This window comes from Xyrauchen texanus, chromosome 7, assembly GCF_025860055.1.
Source record: "Xyrauchen texanus isolate HMW12.3.18 chromosome 7, RBS_HiC_50CHRs, whole genome shotgun sequence".
Taxonomy (NCBI): domain Eukaryota; kingdom Metazoa; phylum Chordata; class Actinopteri; order Cypriniformes; family Catostomidae; genus Xyrauchen; species Xyrauchen texanus.
In genome coordinates, this window is record NC_068282.1 from 14,702,732 (window position 1) to 14,715,344 (window position 12,613).

The following is a 12,613-nucleotide window of genomic DNA, read 5'->3' on the forward strand; positions in this document are numbered from 1 at the left end:
AGTGTGTGTAATAAATCTGATTTTGATTTATATGAATTCATATTTTTTCCAAGATGTCCCTTTCTATGGATTTTCTATGAACTTGTCCATAAAGACAATGGAAATTGCTAACAACACAAGCATACATAATGCATGATCAAAAAAACTCGAACACACATACAAAAACGCATTAATCTTGGCCTAACATTCAGATTTGATAAAGCAGAAAAAAACAGCAACAGGATTAGAGAAAATATACGTAGTTTGGATCAGCACAAATAAAGTGAATCCCCTCTTTAACTGCCTCTTGTCAAGATCAAACCAATCACAAGATCAAGTAAAAACCAAAAAGTTTATATGTCAGTGTTTGTGGTTTTTCTGCTCATCTGTCTTTTTTCCCAGGTTGACACTGAAGGTACAGGGTAAATCGGAATCACTTTGAATCACTTAAAGGTGCACTCAGTAATTCTAATCCAATATACTTTTTGTCAAATTCTGCAAATATTTCCTCACACTCTGCTAACTGTCTGTTATGTTCTGAAGGTGGGCTGAAAAAATAAATAGTATTTGTACACAGCCCTGGCTCTGTAAATAGGACAGACCGATCCATACTCTAGCCAATCAGCAACATGATGTGGTCCTTGCACATGCACAGGATGGGGGGTGGGGGCAGAGTGAGAGGGAAATTCATTAGAAAAGTGACAACAAATCTGGCTGATGCAAACTTTCTAAACTCCAAGGAGAACAAATGGCTGAGAAACAGACCAAGAGAAAAAGGTCTGACGAATATACTAAAAAAGAAGGATTACGATAAGTCAAGGGCTAGGAGCTGCGTCAACATCAGCGAGGCTTTTCAGCGGTGGAGAGACCTCAGAGAGGTTAAAGGCTTGCAGACGGATGCAGAAATTGCTCTTTTTCTTCTCTATAAGTGGATAACATTAATTTCACTCTGTTTCACCGAACCCATTTATGCTGTTGTTGTGATGTTAGATTTAGTAGCAGGAGAGTTGTGAGTGTCTGGAGCTGGTGTGTGTGTAAAACCGTCTTGTGTGCATTAATTTGATGGGCGGAGCTTCCAAAGGAGCACTGAAGGGAGGGGTGTGCTTGTTTTGTCTGTTGAGTTTGAATATCAACAGTGTTTCTCAGGAATCGCTAAGTGCACCTTTAAGATTCAAATAAAATGGTTTCATCACCAAAACATTTGCACAATATGTGGTTTAAACTATTACAACAAAATAACCTATTTTTTTTTAACTACAAACAACAGCTAAAATTTGCTATAAGTTCCTCGCATTTTCATTTTTATTTTCATCCTGCTCATGTACACAGTATTCTATAAAAGACGCAAGGAGGTAAAATCTCTGACTGTGTAACGAACTCTAATCCCCAAGTTCACTCCGCCCCCTCTAGCTCTCACACTCTAATATCACAAAATATTAGTTTCACCTGCACTGTTCAATTCCTCTATTTATACCCTGCCCTTTTTCCCCAAAGTTGTTGGTTATTGTTTAATTTACCCCTTCGCTTTGCCAGCTCTAGTAGCTTTCCCCTGTTTAATCTACTCTCTTGTTTGTCTTTGTATATTCTGATCTCCCGGCTTCGACCTTACGCTTCCCCTTACTACGCTTCTCTGGATTTGCCCCTTTGTACTTTTGCCATTCTGCCAATAAAGCAGTTTTACCCGACATTGTGACTATCTTATCTTGTGTGTGTGACAGAATAACCAACCCCACAAAATTTAGTCCAATGGATACCGTGGAAAACCTCCAAGGCTCACTAGAGCGGATTTGTGCGGCGATTTCTGCCCAAGGATCTACTGTTGGGAGACATGATCAAGCGCTTACAACCCAGGGGCAGCAGATACAAGAGATACTACAGACGGTACGTGCGCTTTCTGATCAGTTTAACCCTGTTCCACCTGTGTCTGTCCCTGAACCCGCTGATGCTCCCAACGTATTTCCGAGCGCCGTGAGTTTTCAACCCCCCGAGAGGTTTGATGGCTCTTCGGACGCTTGCCAAGGGTTTTTAATGCAGTGCAGTGTTTACATGAAGTATCACCCCCTTTTACGCTCTGACAGTGAGAGAATTCACTTTTTGATTTCACTTCTCACTGGCAAAGTGCGGCAATAGGCCACCGCGTTGTGGACGGCCGATAGCCAACTTCTTGCTTCCTACGATCAATTCTGTCACCAGATTACCGTGGTTTTTGATCACCCTGCAGCTGGTAGAGATGTGGGCAGCCGCCTCGTGTTTCTTAAACAGGCGTCACGCACCACAGCCGATTATGCCCTTGATTTCCGCACCCTTGCCGCTGGTAGCAGGTGGAGCGACCCCGCTCTTCTAACTGTCTACCGCCTGGGTTTGAGCAGTCAACTGCAGATGGAGCTAGCCTGTAGAGGAGAATCACTGTCGCTGGAGAATTATATTCAACTCTCCATTACGGTTGATAATCTCCTACGCGATCGCGCTTTTCGAAGTCCCTCAGTCATCCAAGAGCGTACGGTGGGTTCCAACTCGTCTCACCCCCCACCTCTCGAAAGCTCTCCCAATTTTGAACCCATGCAGCTTGGTCGCGCTCCATTAACCCCTGCAGAGCGCACTAGACATTTGACACAGAGCCTCTGTCTGTACTGTGGCAAACCGGGTCATCGTATTGCCTCATGCCCGGTCTGTCCCCAGCCTTCTCTCTCCAGAAGCCAGGTTAGAACATCCGTCATTCTTAACATTACCCAGAAACAAGTCTGCCTCCCTGTGGTTTTGATCTTTAATGATGTCTCCTTTTCTACCCCAGCCCTAGTTGATTCGGGGCAGCGGGAATTTTTGGACGATGGCTTGGTCCAAAGACTTGGTATCCCACTTAGTCCAGTTGTGCCACCTCTCAAGGTTAATTCTTTGGATGGGGCACCCCTCGGATCGGGATTCATTTCCTTCAGAACCATGCCATTGTCCCTCCAATTAGGCTTGTTCCACAAGGAGACCATTCAGTTTTTTATTGTTCGGTCACCCAAGGACCCAGTAGTTTTGGGTCACCCCTGGTTATCTCTTCACGACCCCCATATTTCCTGGCGCACGGGGGGGCTGTTGCGCTGGACTGACCATTGTCTGTCCCACTGTATTTCCCTTCCTGTTTTCTCAACCTCCGTAGAGAACCCCGAGGTGAGATCTCCGGTCTCCATTCCCCCGGAGTATTCTTCTTATTCTGATGTGTTCGAAAAGACCCAGGTTAATCTCCCTCCACATCGTAGTGTGGACTGCGCCATCGATCTTCTTCCGGGGTCCCCGCTCCCTAAGAGCAGAGTATACCCCTTAACGCTGCTTGAAATCAAGGCCATGGATGACTACATTGACGAGGTGCTCAGTCTCGGCATAATACGACCGTCCACCTCCCCAGTAGCATCAGGCTTCTTCTTCGTAGACAAGAAGGATGGCGGGCTTCGCCCCTGCATCGATTACCGTGCCTTGAATAAGGTAACGGTAAAGTTCGCCTATCCCTTGCCTCTCATCCAGCCGGCCCTTGAGCAAGTCAGCAAAGCCAAGATCTTCACTAAGCTTGACCTCAGGAGAGCATACAACCTCATGCGCATTCGAAAGGGGGACAAGTGGAAAACTGCGTTCATCACCACCAGGGGGCACTACGAATACTTGGTGATGCCGTACGGCCTCGCAAACTCCCCTTCGGTGTTTCAGTCGTTCGTGAACGAGATCTTCCGCGACATGCTGGACCAATTCCTCGTCATCTACATAGAAGATCTTTTAATTCACTCCTCCACATTCTCGGAACACACTAACCACGTCTCGAGGGTGTTACAGAGACTTAGAGAGCACGATTTATTTGTTAAGGCAGAGAAGTGTGCCTTTCATCGTTCCTCCGTCTCCTTTCTGGGCTATGTCTTGTCTGCAGGAACGATGAGGATGGAAACCGACAAGGTTGCCGCAGTCCTGTCCTGGCCAGAACCTAGGACGCTGAAGGAGCTCCAACGGTTTCTGGGTTTCGCCAACTACTACAGGCGCTTCATCCAAAACTTCGGTAAGATCGCCGCACCCCTCACTGTTCTGACACGAGGCAACCCGAAGTCCCTCACATGGAGCACTCCTGCGCAGCAGGCCTTTCAAGCTCTAAAAAATGCGTTTACCACTTCCCCAGTTCTCCAGCAACCCGATCCAACGCTCCCGTTCGTGGTGGAGGTGGACGCCTCTGAGGTGGGGGTGGGAGCGGTGCTCTCACAGCCACACGGGACCCCCGCTAAGCTGTACCCTTGTGCCTTCTACTCCCATAAACTGTCCCCCCCGAACAAAACTATGACGTCGGGAATAGAGAGTTGCTGGCCATTAAACTAGCCCTTGAGGAATGGCGTCATTGGTTGGAGGGTTCTAAGTTCCCTTTCGTTGTCTTTACTGACCACAAGAACCTGGAGTACATTCGTTCAGCCAAGAGGTTGAACCCCAGACAAGCCAGGTGGGCCATGTTTTTCACTCGTTTTAACTTTCCGGTAACCTTTCGCCCAGGCTCCAAAAACACCAAGGCTGACGCTCTCTCTCGACTCTTCAGCTATGGCTCCAAACCTTCGGGCCCAGAGACTATTCTCCCTACATCGTGCATTGTAGCCCCCGTTTGGTGGGAATTGACGGAGGCCATCCTACAGGCTCAAGGTAACGAGCCCGCGCCTCCTCAAACCCCCCCAACAAGATGTACATACCCACCATTATTCGCCCTCAGCTGATGCAGTGGGTCCATACTTCCCTTTGTTCCGGCCATCCGGGTATCACTCGTTCCACTGAGCTGCTCACGAAGAGATTTTGGTGGCCCTCACTCAAGGACGACGTCCATGACTATGTCCTTTTCTGTCCAGTCTGTGCCCAGTCCAAAACTCCTCGTCACCTTCCCACTGGGCTCCTCCAACCGTTGCCCGTACCCGATCGACCGTGGTCCCACATCGCCATGGACTTCATCACCGACTTACCTCCCTCCGACGGTCGGACGGAGATCCTAGTGGTGATTGACAGGTTTTCAAAGATGCGCCGCTTGATTCCCCTACCTGGATTACCCAACGCAACCCAACTGGCCGACCTCGTAATCGACCACGTCTTCCGGAACTTCGGCATCCCCGAGGAGATAGAGGGACCCAATTCACGTCTCGTTTCTGGCGGGCTTTCAGTGACAGACTAAGCATCCAGCTAAACTTCTCCTACTGTGCCTACTGTGCCCAGAACCAGGGTAACTGGCACACCTACCTTCCTTGGGCCGAATACGCCCAAAATAGCCTGGTCAGCTCCTCGACCCGCCTCACCCCATTCCAATGCGTCCTGGGCTATCAGCCACCCCTTTTTCCTTGGGAGGCTAATCCCAGTGATGTTCCGGCGGTGGATGCCTGGGCCCGGAAGTGCACCCAGGCCTGGAGAGCCACCCATGACCGTCTACAACGCTCTAGTCAAACCCAGAAGTCCAAGGCAGACCGCCGACGCCGACCCACTCCTATATTCCATCCAGGCCAGTGTGTGTGGTTATCGACCCGAGACATCCGTCTTCGTCTCCCGTCCAAGAAGCTGAGCCCTAAGTACATCAGCCCTTTTAAGATTGTGCAGAGAATTAACCCTGTCACTTATAAATTACTTTTGCCACCCCGCTACAAAATCTGTCCTGTGTTTCATGTCTCCCTGCTTAAGCCCGTGTTTTACAGCCCCATGTTCCCGCCCACTGCATCCCAGACACCCCCTCCACCACTCGATGTCGGAGGTCAGCCCGCATATACTGTCCGGGCCTTGTTAGACTCCAGACGTCGGGGTGGTCAGTTGCAGTACCTGGTAGACTGGGAGGGCTACGGACCTGAGGAACAGTCGTGGGTACAGTCGAGGGATGTCTTGGACCAAGCTCTCAAGCTTGATTACCATTGCCAGCATCCCGATCGTCCCGCATCACTTCCCAGAGGTCGCGCTTCTCGTAACCGAGCGCGGCCGTCCGGAGCCGTCCGCAGCAGAGGGGGAAGTACTGTAACGAACTCTAATCCCCAAGTTCACTCCGCCCCCTCTAGCTCTCACACTCGCTCCCAATCACCGGAATATCAGTTTCACCTGCACTGTTCAATTCCTCTATTTATACCCTGCCCTTTTTCCCCACAGTTGTTGGTTATTGTTTAGTTTACCCCTTAAGCTTTGCCAGCTCTAGTGTTTCGCTAGCTTTTCCCTGTTTAATCTACTCTCTTGTTTGTCTTTGTATATTCTGATCTCCTGGCTTCGACCTTACGCTTCCCCTTACTACACTTCTCTGGATTTGCCCCTTTGTATTTTTGCCATTCTACCAATAAAGCAGTTTTACCCGTCATTGTGACTATCTCATCTTGTGTGTGTGACAGACTGTTATTTTTAAATTTTCGATTAATTGTAGGAAGTAATTTCTGTAGGCTTAGATAAGGCTATGACCTTCTCCAACTGTTCTCAAAAATATCCTTCCTTCCTCAATCTACTATAGTCAAAGTTCAGTCTGGGTCACAGTCCAGAGGGTTAGTATGGGCATTCAATTCTCTATGAATTTGTGTATGTACAATGAAAGAGGGAAATAACCTACGTCAAACCTAAGACAAATACACTGCCTGGCTAAAAAAAAAAGTCCCTGTTGGATTTAAAGAAGCAGATACTTAAGAGCCTATGAGTGGATCGTTATTGCAGTGATTAACATGTTTCAACTGGCAACAATTATTTGAACCCTAACCGGTGTAGTGTGTAGCTTCTCATTTATTAAACAACCATGTCGGAAGACATATCCCGTGGTGATGGAAAAGCTGTTACTGTGTTTCAGAAGGGCCAAATTATTGGTCTGCATCAAGGAGAGAAAAAACTAAGGAGATTACTGAAATCACTGGAATTGCTTTAAGAACTGTCAAACGCATTATTAAAACCTGGAAGGATAGTGGGGAACCGTCAGATTTGCTGAAGAAATGTGGTTGAAAAAAATCTTGAATGATCGTGATCGGAGATCACTAAAACACTTGGTGAAGTCACATCATAAAAATTGACAGAAGAACTCACAGCTATGTTTAGTAGTGAAAGTAAGAGCATTCCCACACACACAATGTGATGAGATCTTAGAGGATTGGGAGTCACAAGAAAGCCACTTGTTAGTGAGGCTAAATGGAAAAAAAAGGTCTTCAATTTTCTAGTGAGCATAAAGATTGAACTGTGGAGTAATGGAAAAATTCCATGTGGTCTGATGAGTCCAAATTTACCCTATTCCAAAGTGATGGGTGTGTCAGGGTAAGAAGGGAAGCACGTGAAGCGATACACCATCATGCAAAGTGCCCTCTGGAGGCAGTATTGTGATTCTCGGGTTGCTTCATTATCAGGTCTAGGCTCAGCAGTGTTGTGCAGCAATAAAATGAAGTCAGCTGACTACCTGAATGTACTGAATGACAAATTTTTTCTTCCCTGATGGCACGGGCATATTCCAGCATAACAATGCCAAGATTCATCAGGAACAAATTGTGAAAGAGTGGTTCAGGGAGCATGAGGTATCATTTTCACACATGAATTGGCCACCACAGAGTCCTGACCTTAACCCCATTGAAAGTCTTTGGGATGTGCTGGAGGAGACTTTACAGAGTGGTTTGACTCTCCCATCATCAATACAATATCTCAGTTGTAATCAAAGCTGAAATCGGTCCAACTAAATATTCGAGTATGCAATTGTTTTTGGACAGGCAGCGTACTTTTATTCACTGAAATCGGAAATAAATATATCTGCTAGTATTACATACATCTATTATTTATTTACAATAATTAAATTGCATTCAGAAAGAAAATGCATCCTTTCAGATCAAACTCCACTTGCAGTACAAACTTCTTTCTATAATAGATTGCAGTTCTTAAAACAAAACTACTTACCCTTGATGGAACCTTGACCGAGGTGGTACTAAAAAAAGTATCAGGTACCAGGTACTATCCACAGTGGATAACCCCAAAAAAGCGAGCTGAGTGGAGTTGAGTTGAGTAGAGTTGTACCGTGCAGTGGAAAAGCCCCACTTGATAGCAGAGCTACTACCACTTGCCGCCTTCCTCGAGCAATGGTTTCTGAGAGATTTAAAGTTCAGTTGTTCATCAGTGGACTGTTCCCAGCATGAGGAACAAATATGTTGTCTTGGTTGCTAAGTCTAAACATTTAGCTCCACAAAACCTGCAAGATGAGAGGACTGAACTACATTGACAACTTAAATCTTTTCTGGAGTCAATGAGAACGTATCGGTTACCTAACGTAACCTCGGTTATCTCTAGATGAGGGAACGAGTATTGCGTAAGCTAGCTTACGCTACGGGAAAGATTAATCTTTTCTGAGATATTGACGCAATACTCGTTCCCTCATCTAGAGAGAACCGAGGTTACGTTAGGTAACCGATACGTTCTCTTACGAGAGGTTCTCTCGTATTGCGTAAGCTAGCTTACGCTACTGAGAACCCATTGTCAGCGGCGTCGTGCCAAGCATCCACTGTATGAGCCCCAGGGAATTAAGGGGGACCGGGGAGCCCTTATGAGTGGGGAAATAATATTTGGCCGGCAAGAATGCGGGTCATTGATTGTGTAATACATAAGCACATAGTGGGAAGGGAGCGAAAGAGGCGGTGCCGGTCTGTGTGGAATGTGACCCATCAGTGCAGCTCACCAGGGGAGCTGTAGCGTGATTAAACCGCTAGTAGTTTTGCCTGCAGAGCGGGCACTTCCATATTGTAAAATCTGACAAAGGTGGAGGGAAGTCCATCCGCTGCCACACATATGTCGTGAATGGAAATCCAGCTGGACCATGCCCACGAGGATGCCATGCCTCTAGTGGAGTGAGCCCTAATGCCCAATGGGCATGGCAGGTCTTTGTGACGCGTAGGCAGCAGCAATAGCGTCCACTATCCATCTAGATAGTGTCTGTTTCGAGCGGCGAGACCTTTGGTGCGCCCTCGAATGAAACAAAAAGCTGCTCAGAGTGTCTGAAGCGGCGAGCACGCAGTATACAATCTCAGTGCTCTGACCGGGCAAAGGAGATTGGCGTCGCGTTAAGCTATCGGTGCTGGCAGCGCCGATAGGAAATGACCTGTGCTCTGAAAGGAGTTCCGATCACCTTGGGAACATAGCCGTGTCTAGGCTTTAAAATGACCTTGGAGTCACTTGGTCCAAACTCAAGACACGCAGCGCTGACAGACAGCGCGTGAAGGTCTCCCACACGTTTGACTGATGACAGGGCAGTCAGAAAAGCGGTTTTGAGTGAAAGGTATTTCGAATCCACGGATTGAAGTGGTTCGAAAGGGGGCTTTCATAGTTTCGAGAACTATAGAAAGATCCCAGATAGGAACCGATGGAGGCGCGGGGGTTCATCCTTCTAGCTCCCTGAGGAAGCGGATGACCAGCTCGTTTTTACACCATGACTGGCCGTGCAGGGGTTCAGCGAGCGCCGCAGCGGCCGCCACTACACTTTGAGCATGGATGGGGATCTGCCCTTATCCAGCAGCTCTTGTAGGAATACTGAGCAGCGGCGACACCCGCATGTCCAGCGGGTCCAGGTCTCTGTCGGTGCACCATTTTGAGAACACAGACCATTTTGGCGCATAGAGTCTTCTCGTGGAAGGGGCTCTAGCGTGTATGATGGTGTTTATTACTCCTTCTGGCAGAGCGATGGGTAGTCGTTTATCACCCACGCATGCAGCGCCAGCTCTGGGTGGGGATGCCAGATTGTGCCGCGAGCTTGAGAGAGGAGATCTGCTCTCACTGGGATGGGCCACGCGGCTGTCAGTGACAGCTGCGTAAGCTCCGGGAACCATGTCTGATTCTCCCAAGCGGGGCTATGAGGAGCACCGGTGGCGTTTCCCTGATCCTCTGCATTACCTGTGGCAATAGCGAGGCGGGAGGGAAGGCGTAAGCGGGCGTCTGGGCCAGTCCTGGGCCAGCGGCGTCCTCGCTTCGAGAAAAATATTGGGCAGTGAGAGTTCTCTTTGGATGCAAAGAGGTCTATCTCTGCTCTGCCGAAGAAGTGCCATAGCGTCTGGACTGTTTGAGTGTGCAGGGACCATTCCCTGGGGAATATTGTCTCTGGACAGTCTGTCGGGCCGTCATTCAGGTGGCCTGGCACGTCGCGTCGCCCTCAGCAAGCGCAGGTGGCACTGGGACCAACTCGGTATGCGTTTAGATCAGATGGAAGAGGTTCCTGGATCTGACACCGCCCTGGCGGTTTAGGTAGGATACCACAGATCTGTTGTCGAGCGGACCAGGGCGTGGTGACCCTGAATGACCGGGAGAAAGCACCGCGGCGTGCTCGACCGCTATCATTTCCAGACAATTTATGTGAAGGAGCTTTTCCTGAACTGACCATAGGCGAAAACCGGAGAGCCCTGCGCAGACCGCGCCCCAACCCGTGTTGGGCGGCGTCTGTCGAGATGACTTTCGGCGAGATACAGCTCCCATTGTCACTCCCGCTGATACCATTCGGCCACTGTCCAGGGCTGCAGAGCTGATATACAGGTCTGAGTCACCTTGATGGGCTGGCGGCCTGTGGCCCAAGCCCGGCGAGACGCGGGTGTTTAGCCAATGCTGAAGCGAGCATGTGCAGTAAACCCAGCTGAAGTACTGCTGCGGCTGAGGCCATGTAACCTAGCACTCTCTGGAATTTCTTCAGAGGTGAGGCTGTTCATCTGAAAAGATGCGGCTGAGTAAGCTGAACACGGCGTAGCTGTGTAGATAAGCGAGCCGTCATTGCCACGGAGTCTAGTTCTATTCCAAGGAAGGAAATTGTCTGACTGGGCTGTAGTGAGCTCTTGGTCCAATTGACTGCAAGATCCAAACTGTTCAGATGGCTGAGGAGAACTGCTCTGTGAGACAGAAGCTCCATATGTGACTGTGCCATAATCAGCCAGTTGTCCAAATAGTTCAAAATTCGCAAACACTGACTCCACAGAGGTGCGGCGCCGCATCCATGCGCTTCGTGAAAGTACGAGGTGCTAAGGACAGGCCGAGCGGGAGGACGGTGTATTGATAAACCTGGCCGTCGAGGCGAATCTCAAGAATGGCCTGTGACGGGGATTTATCTGAATCTGAAAGTATGCATCTTTCAGATCGAGAGAAATAAACCAGTCCCCTGGCGCACATGCGCGAGGAGTTTCCTGATTGTAAGCATTTTGAACGGTCTTTTGCAAGCACCTTGTTCAAAACCCTGAGATCTAATATGGGTCTGAGGCCGCCGTCTTTCTTGGGAACAAGAAAATAACGTCTGTAAAGCCCTGACTCGCTCAGAGAGGGTGGCACTTTCTCTATGGCCCTTTTGCACAGAAGGCTTGCTATTTCTGAGCGAAGCATGCACGCTGCTTCCGTGTTCACAGTGGTTTCGAGCGCGCTCTGAAGCGAGGAGGGCGGCGATCGAACTGTAGCAAATAGCCCTGTTGTATTGTGCTTAACACCCACTTGGATATCCCTGGAATAGCTTCCCACGCTTTGAAGCATAACGCTAGAGGGTGAATGGCCAATTCGCTCTGATTGCCGCACACAGAGCGCTGAACAAAATGTGTGGCGCGTTTAGTGTGTTCATGCATGATTGCTCGCGAGACAGCATGAACAGGCTGTTTTGTGAGTGACTTCCGATTGGAATGAATGGGGAAAGAGTCACATCTGTTACGTGATCGCTAAGCATAGTCATGGGCACGGGACTTACACACAGAGGAATGTTTGCTGGCCGTGTAACAGAGCGGGCAGAGAATGGTAGCCGCACATATTCGTGGCGCATTTATTGACTCTAGCGCTCGAGCGGTTCAGTAACCGCTTTATGTGAGCGTGCTCTGGTGGGGACACGAGACATGCAGTGCTTGTGTGCAGAAGTGAACACTGGATTGTGGGCACATTTTCTACACATAGGGCTGGTCGGTGTGACAGAGCGGCCAGAGAATGGAGCGCGCGCGCATTTGCACGCACTGCGAAGGGCGAGGTCTGTCACGCTCAGTAGATCAGTAACAGCCTCTGGGTGCCTGCCTTTCTCATCCCACTCCGAAGAAGGTCCGCTTGTAGGATCTGTAAAGCGGCCATGGAGTGCAGAGCAGATGCGGCTTGGCGGCGGCGGAATAGGCGCGACCAACATAGGCAGAAGTCAGCTCTGCAGGCCTTAGACGGGAGCACAGGCTTAGACCGCCATCTCGGCGGGCGGTCAAAGGTGTGCTGCTACCGAGTCCTCGACCGGAGGGATGGAGGAGTAGCCTCTCTCGGTGGCGGCGTCCACCGGCGTGAGAAGGTGGAGGCGTGGGAGCGGGTCCTGGCCGAAAAAGGGCGTTCCACGACTTTGCAAGCTCCGTGTGTAGTTCCGGCAGGAAGGGGCGGCCGGGCGTGGGTGTAGAGCGGCGATGGCTTTGAAGAAAGCAGCCGTCGAGTCTGTTGGGTGCCTGCTCAGGGGCGGTGACCACTTTCGAGCCCGAGGCGGTCGGCGGCCTGTGTGAGGCGTGTTAACTCCCCTCGACTCGGCGCGGGTCCTGCTGGATTCCTGGGCGAGGAGGAGGCTTGGGAGCCTGACCACTCCTCGCTGTCGAAGCCATGATGGAACAGCAGGCCTTATCCTCCGCCTCGTCATCCGAGATGGCAGCAGTCGCGGCCGCTCGGCGGCAACTGCTCGTCCGAGGCGGGGAGGGTG